The sequence below is a fragment of the Rutidosis leptorrhynchoides genome, chromosome 4 (assembly GCF_046630445.1).
Source record: "Rutidosis leptorrhynchoides isolate AG116_Rl617_1_P2 chromosome 4, CSIRO_AGI_Rlap_v1, whole genome shotgun sequence".
In the NCBI taxonomy this organism is placed as follows: Eukaryota; Viridiplantae; Streptophyta; class Magnoliopsida; order Asterales; family Asteraceae; genus Rutidosis; species Rutidosis leptorrhynchoides.
The window spans coordinates 628,229,566-628,236,788 of NC_092336.1; positions in this window are offsets into that span (position 1 = coordinate 628,229,566).

The following is a 7,223-nucleotide window of genomic DNA, read 5'->3' on the forward strand; positions in this document are numbered from 1 at the left end:
GAAAAAGCGGCTAACATGCAACATAAAGAAGCATGTTATGCTTACGGATTAGTAATGTTCGCTTCTCACCGAAGTGAGAACAAGAACATCGGGCTACAACTATTAAACAAAACGTTTTCACAAGTGACGGAGTCGGTAATTGGGGTAAGAAATGAGGTTTTTAGATTATTACGGGACTGTTGGACATTACGTAACCCTCGTCCCTTTGATGACGTTACAACACGCTGTCTTATCAACGGCCATAACGGTTATGTTGCACAAGACCAAGGATGGGAAGTAGTCCTAGTAAAACCAGAATGCATGACTTGTTTCTGGACGTATGAATTACGTGTCTTTATTGCCTTTGCTGAACGACTTGTGTACTAGCTAGAATTGTCTTCACAACTATCTTGTATCAAAGTTATTGTGTACTATATTTCATGCTTTATGTAAAATAAGCGGTATTGTAAGTTTGTAAAATATTGTATAAAAGTTTGAACGCGAAATATTATTACAATCAGTTTTTCATATAGAATTGTAGTAGTTGAATTGTATATTAGCTACTAAGTATGAACTTAACGGGTAGGTACTACCCGAATTTAAACTTATAAAACGCTAATATGAAGAAAAAGCTTTTATAAATGAGTTCATATTATGCTACGAAATACTATTAACTACTCTTAATATTCTGTATGATTAACTTGTTCCATTTAACTATTTTGAAGGAAATGGCACCGACTACTCGACACACCGTGAATATGAATGAAGAGGAATTCCGTACTTTTCTAGCTTCAAACATAGCCGCAGTACAGGCTGCGCTACATACCAACAATAACCTTGGATCTAGCAGTACAGGAAATCGTGTAGGATGCACCTACAAAGAATTCACTGCCTGCAAACCTTTGGAATTTGATGGAACCGAAGGACCGATCGGATTGAAACGGTGGACCGAGAAGGTTGAATCGGTGTTTGCCATAAGTAAGTGTACTGAAGAGGACAAAGTGAAGTACGCTACGCATACTTTCACAGGTTCTGCGTTAACATGGTGGAATACCTATCTAGAGCAAGTGGGACAAGATGATGCGTACGCACTACCGTGGTCAGCATTCAAGCACTTGATGAACGAGAAGTACCGTCCCAGAACCGAGGTCAATAAGCTCAAGACAGAACTTAGAGGGTTACGAACCCAAGGATTTGATATTACCACGTACGAAAGACGATTCACAGAATTGTGCCTATTGTGTCCGGGAGCATTCGAAGATGAGGAAGAGAAGATCGACGCGTTTGTGAAAGGATTACCGGAAAGAATCCAAGAAGATATAAGTTCACACGAGCCCGCCTCCATACAACAGGCATGTAGAATGGCTCACAAACTAGTGAACCAGATTGAAGAAAGAATTAAAGAACAGACTGCTGAAGAGGCCAATGTGAAGCAAGTCAAAAGAAAGTGGGAGGAAAACGGTGATAAGAATCACCAATACAACAACAACAGCAATTACAACAATAATCGCAACAATTATCCCAACAATCGAAACATCAATCGCAACTACAACAAACGGCCCAACAACAACAACAACAACAACAACAACAACAACAGCAACTACAACAATCATCCCAACAACAATAATAACCGCAACAACAACAACAACAATCAGAAGCAGCTATGCCAAAGGTGTGAAAAGAATCACTCGGGGTTCTGCACCAAATTTTGCAACAAGTGTAAAAGAAATGGTCATAGCGCGGCGAAGTGTGAGGTCTACGGACCAGGGGTTAATAGAACGAAAGGAACAAATGGTGTCGGAACGAGTAATGGCGGAGCAAGTAGTGTCGGAGCAAGTTATGCCAATATAGTTTGTTATAAATGTGGAAAACCAGGCCACATTATTAGAAATTGCCCGAACCAGGAGAACACGAATGGACAAGGCCGTGGAAGAGTTTTCAATATTAATGCGGTAGAGGCACAGGAAGACCCGGAGCTTGTTACGGGTACGTTTCTTATTGACAATAAATCTGCTTACGTTTTATTTGATTCGGGTGCGGATAGAAGCTATATGAGTAGAGATTTTTGTGCTAAATTAAGTTGTCCATTGACGCCTTTGGATAGTAAATTTTTACTCGAATTAGCAAATGGTAAATTAATTTCAGCAGATAATATATGTCGGAATCGAGAAATTAAACTGGTTAGCGAAACATTTAAGATTGATTTGATACCAGTAGAGTTAGGGAGTTTTGATGTGATAATCGGTATGGACTGGTTGAAAGAAGTGAAAGCGGAGATCGTTTGTTACAAAAATGCAATTCGCATTATAAGAGAAAAAGGAAAACCCTTAATGGTGTACGGAGAAAAGGGCAACACGAAGCTACATCTTATTAGTAATTTGAAGGCACAAAAACTAATAAGAAAAGGTTGCTATGCTGTTCTAGCACACGTCGAGAAAGTACAAACTGAAGAAAAGAGCATCAATGATGTTCCCATTGCAAAAGAATTTCCCGATGTATTTCCGAAAGAATTACCGGGATTACCCCCACATCGATCCGTTGAATTTCAAATAGATCTTGTACCAGGAGCTGCACCAATAGCTCGTGCTCCTTACAGACTCGCACCCAGCGAGATGAAAGAACTGCAAAGCCAATTACAAGAACTTTTAGAGCGTGGTTTCATTCGACCAAGCACATCACCGTGGGGAGCTCCTGTTTTGTTTGTCAAGAAGAAAGATGGTACATTCAGGTTGTGTATCGACTACCGAGAGTTGAACAAACTTACCATCAAGAACCGCTACCCACTACCGAGAATCGACGACTTATTTGATCAACTACAAGGCTCGTCTGTTTATTCAAAGATTGACTTACGTTCCGGGTATCATCAAATGCGGGTGAAAGAAGATGATATTCCAAAGACTGCTTTCAGAACACGTTACGGTCATTACGAGTTTATGGTCATGCCGTTTGGTTTAACTAATGCACCAGCTGTGTTCATGGACCTTATGAACCGAGTGTGTGGACCATACCTTGACAAGTTTGTCATTGTTTTCATTGATGACATACTTATTTACTCAAAGAATGACCAAGAACACGGTGAACATTTGAGAAAGGTGTTAGAAGTATTGAGGAAGGAAGAATTGTACGCTAAGTTTTCAAAGTGTGCATTTTGGTTGGAAGAAGTTCAATTCCTCGGTCACATAGTGAACAAAGAAGGTATTAAGGTGGATCCGGCAAAGATAGAAACTGTTGAAAAGTGGGAAACCCCGAAAACTCCGAAACACATACGCCAGTTTTTAGGACTAGCTGGTTACTACAGAAGGTTCATCCAAGACTTTTCCAGAATAGCAAAACCCTTGACTGCATTAACGCATAAAGGGAAGAAATTTGAATGGAATGATGAACAAGAGAAAGCGTTTCAGTTATTGAAGAAAAAGCTAACTACGGCACCTATATTGTCATTGCCTGAAGGGAATGATGATTTTGTGATTTATTGTGATGCATCAAAGCAAGGTCTCGGTTGTGTATTAATGCAACGAACGAAGGTGATTGCTTATGCGTCTAGACAATTGAAGATTCACGAACAAAATTATACGACGCATGATTTGGAATTAGGCGCGGTTGTTTTTGCATTAAAGACTTGGAGGCACTACTTATATGGGGTCAAAAGTATTATATATACCGACCACAAAAGTCTTCAACACATATTTAATCAGAAACAACTGAATATGAGGCAGCGTAGGTGGATTGAATTATTGAATGATTACGACTTTGAGATTCGTTACCACCCGGGGAAGGCAAATGTGGTAGCCGATGCCTTGAGCAGGAAGGACAGAGAACCCATTCGAGTAAAATCTATGAATATAATGATTCATAATAACATTACTACTCAAATAAAGGAGGCGCAACAAGGAGTTTTAAAAGAGAGAAATTTAAAGGATGAAATACCCAAAGGATCGGAGAAGCATCTTAATATTCGGGAAGACGGAACCCGGTATAGGGCTGAAAGGATTTGGGTACCAAAATTTGGAGATATGAGAGAAATGGTACTTAGAGAAGCTCATAAAACCAGATACTCAATACATCCTGGAACGGGGAAGATGTACAAGGATCTCAAGAAACATTTTTGGTGGCCGGGTATGAAAGCCAATGTTGCTAAATACGTAGGAGAATGTTTGACGTGTTCTAAGGTCAAAGCTGAGCATCAGAAACCATCAGGTCTACTTCAACAACCCGAAATCCCGGAATGGAAATGGGAAAACATTACCATGGATTTCATCACTAAATTGCCAAGGACTGCAAGTGGTTTTGATACTATTTGGGTAATAGTTGATCGTCTCACCAAATCAGCACACTTCCTACCAATAAGAGAAGATGACAAGATGGAGAAGTTAGCACGACTGTATTTGAAGGAAGTCGTCTCCAGACATGGAATACCAATCTCTATTATCTCTGATAGGGATGGCAGATTTATTTCAAGATTCTGGCAGACATTACAGCAAGCATTAGGAACTCGTCTAGACATGAGTACTGCCTATCATCCACAAACTGATGGGCAGAGCGAAAGGACGATACAAACGCTTGAAGACATGCTACGAGCATGTGTTATTGATTTCAGAAACAGTTGGGATCGACATCTACCGTTAGCAGAATTTTCCTACAACAACAGCTACCATTCAAGCATTGAGATGGCGCCGTTTGAAGCACTTTATGGTAGAAAGTGCAGGTCTCCGATTTGTTGGAGTGAAGTGGGGGATAGACAGATTACGGGTCCGGAGATTATACAAGAAACTACCGAGAAGATCATCCAAATTCAACAACGGTTGAAAACCGCCCAAAGTCGACAAAAGAGCTACGCTGACATTAAAAGAAAAGATATAGAATTTGAAATTGGAGAGATGGTCATGCTTAAAGTTGCACCTTGGAAAGGCGTTGTTCGATTTGGTAAACGAGGGAAATTAAATCCAAGGTATATTGGACCATTCAAGATTATTGATCGTGTCGGACCAGTAGCTTACCGACTAGAGTTACCTCAACAACTCGCGGCTGTACATAACACTTTCCACGTCTCGAATTTAAAGAAATGTTTTGCTAAAGAAGATCTCACTATTCCGTTAGATGAAATCCAAATCAACGAAAAACTTCAATTCATCGAAGAACCCGTCGAAATAATGGATCGTGAGGTTAAAAGACTTAAGCAAAACAAGATACCAATTGTTAAGGTTCGATGGAATGCTCATAGAGGACCCGAGTTCACTTGGGAGCGTGAAGATCAGATGAAGAAGAAATACCCGCATCTATTTCCAGAAGATTCGTCAACACCTTCAACAGCTTAAAATTTCGGGACGAAATTTATTTAACGGGTAGGTACTGTAGTGACCCGAACTTTTCCATGTTTATATATATTAATTGAGATTGATATTTACATGATTAAATGTTTCCAACATGTTAAGCAATCAAACTTGTTAAGACTTGATTAATTGAAATATGTTTCATATAGACAATTGACAACCCAAGTTGATCGGTGATTCACGAACGTTAAAACTTGTAAAAACTATATGATGACATATATATGGATATATATATATATATATAGTTAACATGATACTATGATAAGAAAACATATCATAAAGTATATTAACAATGAACTACATATGTAAAAACAAGACTACTAACTTAATGATTTTTAAACGAGACATATATGTAACGATTATCGTTGTAAAGACATTTAATGTATATATATCATATTAAGAGATATTCATACATGATAATATCATGATAATATAATAATTTAAAATCTCATTTGATATTATAAACATTGGGTTAACAACATTTAACAAGATCGTTAACCTAAAGGTTTCAAAACAACACTTACATGTAACGACTAACGATGACTTAACGACTCAGTTAAAATGTATATACATGTAGTGTTTTAATATGTATTTATACACTTTTGAAAGACTTCAATACACTTATCAAAATACTTCTACTTAACAAAAATGCTTACAATTACATCCTCGTTCAGTTTCATCAACAATTCTACTCGTATGCACCCGTATTCGTACTCGTACAATACACAGCTTTTAGATGTATGTACTATTGGTATATACACTCCAATGATCAGCTCTTAGCAGCCCATGTGAGTCACCTAACACATGTGGGAACCATCATTTGGCAACTAGCATGAAATATCTCATAAAATTACAAAAATATGAGTAATCATTCATGACTTATTTACATGAAAACAAAATTACATATCCTTTATATCTAATCCATACACCAACGACCAAAAACACCTACAAACACTTTCATTCTTCAATTTTCTTCATCTAATTGATCTCTCTCAAGTTCTATCTTCAAGTTCTAAGTGTTCTTCATAAATTCCAAAAGTTCTAGTTTCATAAAATCAAGAATACTTTCAAGTTTGCTAGCTCACTTCCAATCTTGTAAGGTGATCATCCAACCTCAAGAAATCTTTGTTTCTTACAGTAGGTTATCATTCTAATACAAGGTAATAATCATATTCAAACTTTGGTTCAATTTCTATAACTATAACAATCTTATTTCAAGTGATGATCTTACTTGAACTTGTTTTCGTGTCATGATTCTGCTTCAAGAACTTCGAGCCATCCAAGGATCCATTGAAGCTAGATCCATTTTTCTCTTTTCCAGTAGGTTTATCCAAGGAAATTAAGGTAGTAATGATGTTCATAACATCATTCGATTCATACATATAAAGCTATCTTATTCGAAGGTTTAAACTTGTAATCACTAGAACATAGTTTAGTTAATTCTAAACTTGTTCACAAACAAAAGTTAATCCTTCTAACTTGACTTTTAAAATCAACTAAACACATGTTCTATATCTATATGATATGCTAACTTAATGATTTAAAACCTGGAAACACGAAAAACACCGTAAAACCGGATTTACGCCGTCGTAGTAACACCGCGGGCTGTTTTGGGTTAGTTAATTAAAAACTATGATAAACTTTGATTTAAAAGTTGTTATTCTGAGAAAATGATTTTTATTATGAACATGAAACTATATCCAAAAACTATGGTTAAACTCAAAGTGGAAGTATGTTTTCTAAAATGGTCATCTAGACGTCGTTCTTTCGACTGAAATGACTACCTTTACAAAAACGACTTGTAACTTATTTTTCCGACTATAAACCTATACTTTTTCTGTTTAGATTCATAAAATAGAGTTCAATATGAAATCATAGCAATTTGATTCAATCAAAACGGATTTAAAATGAAGA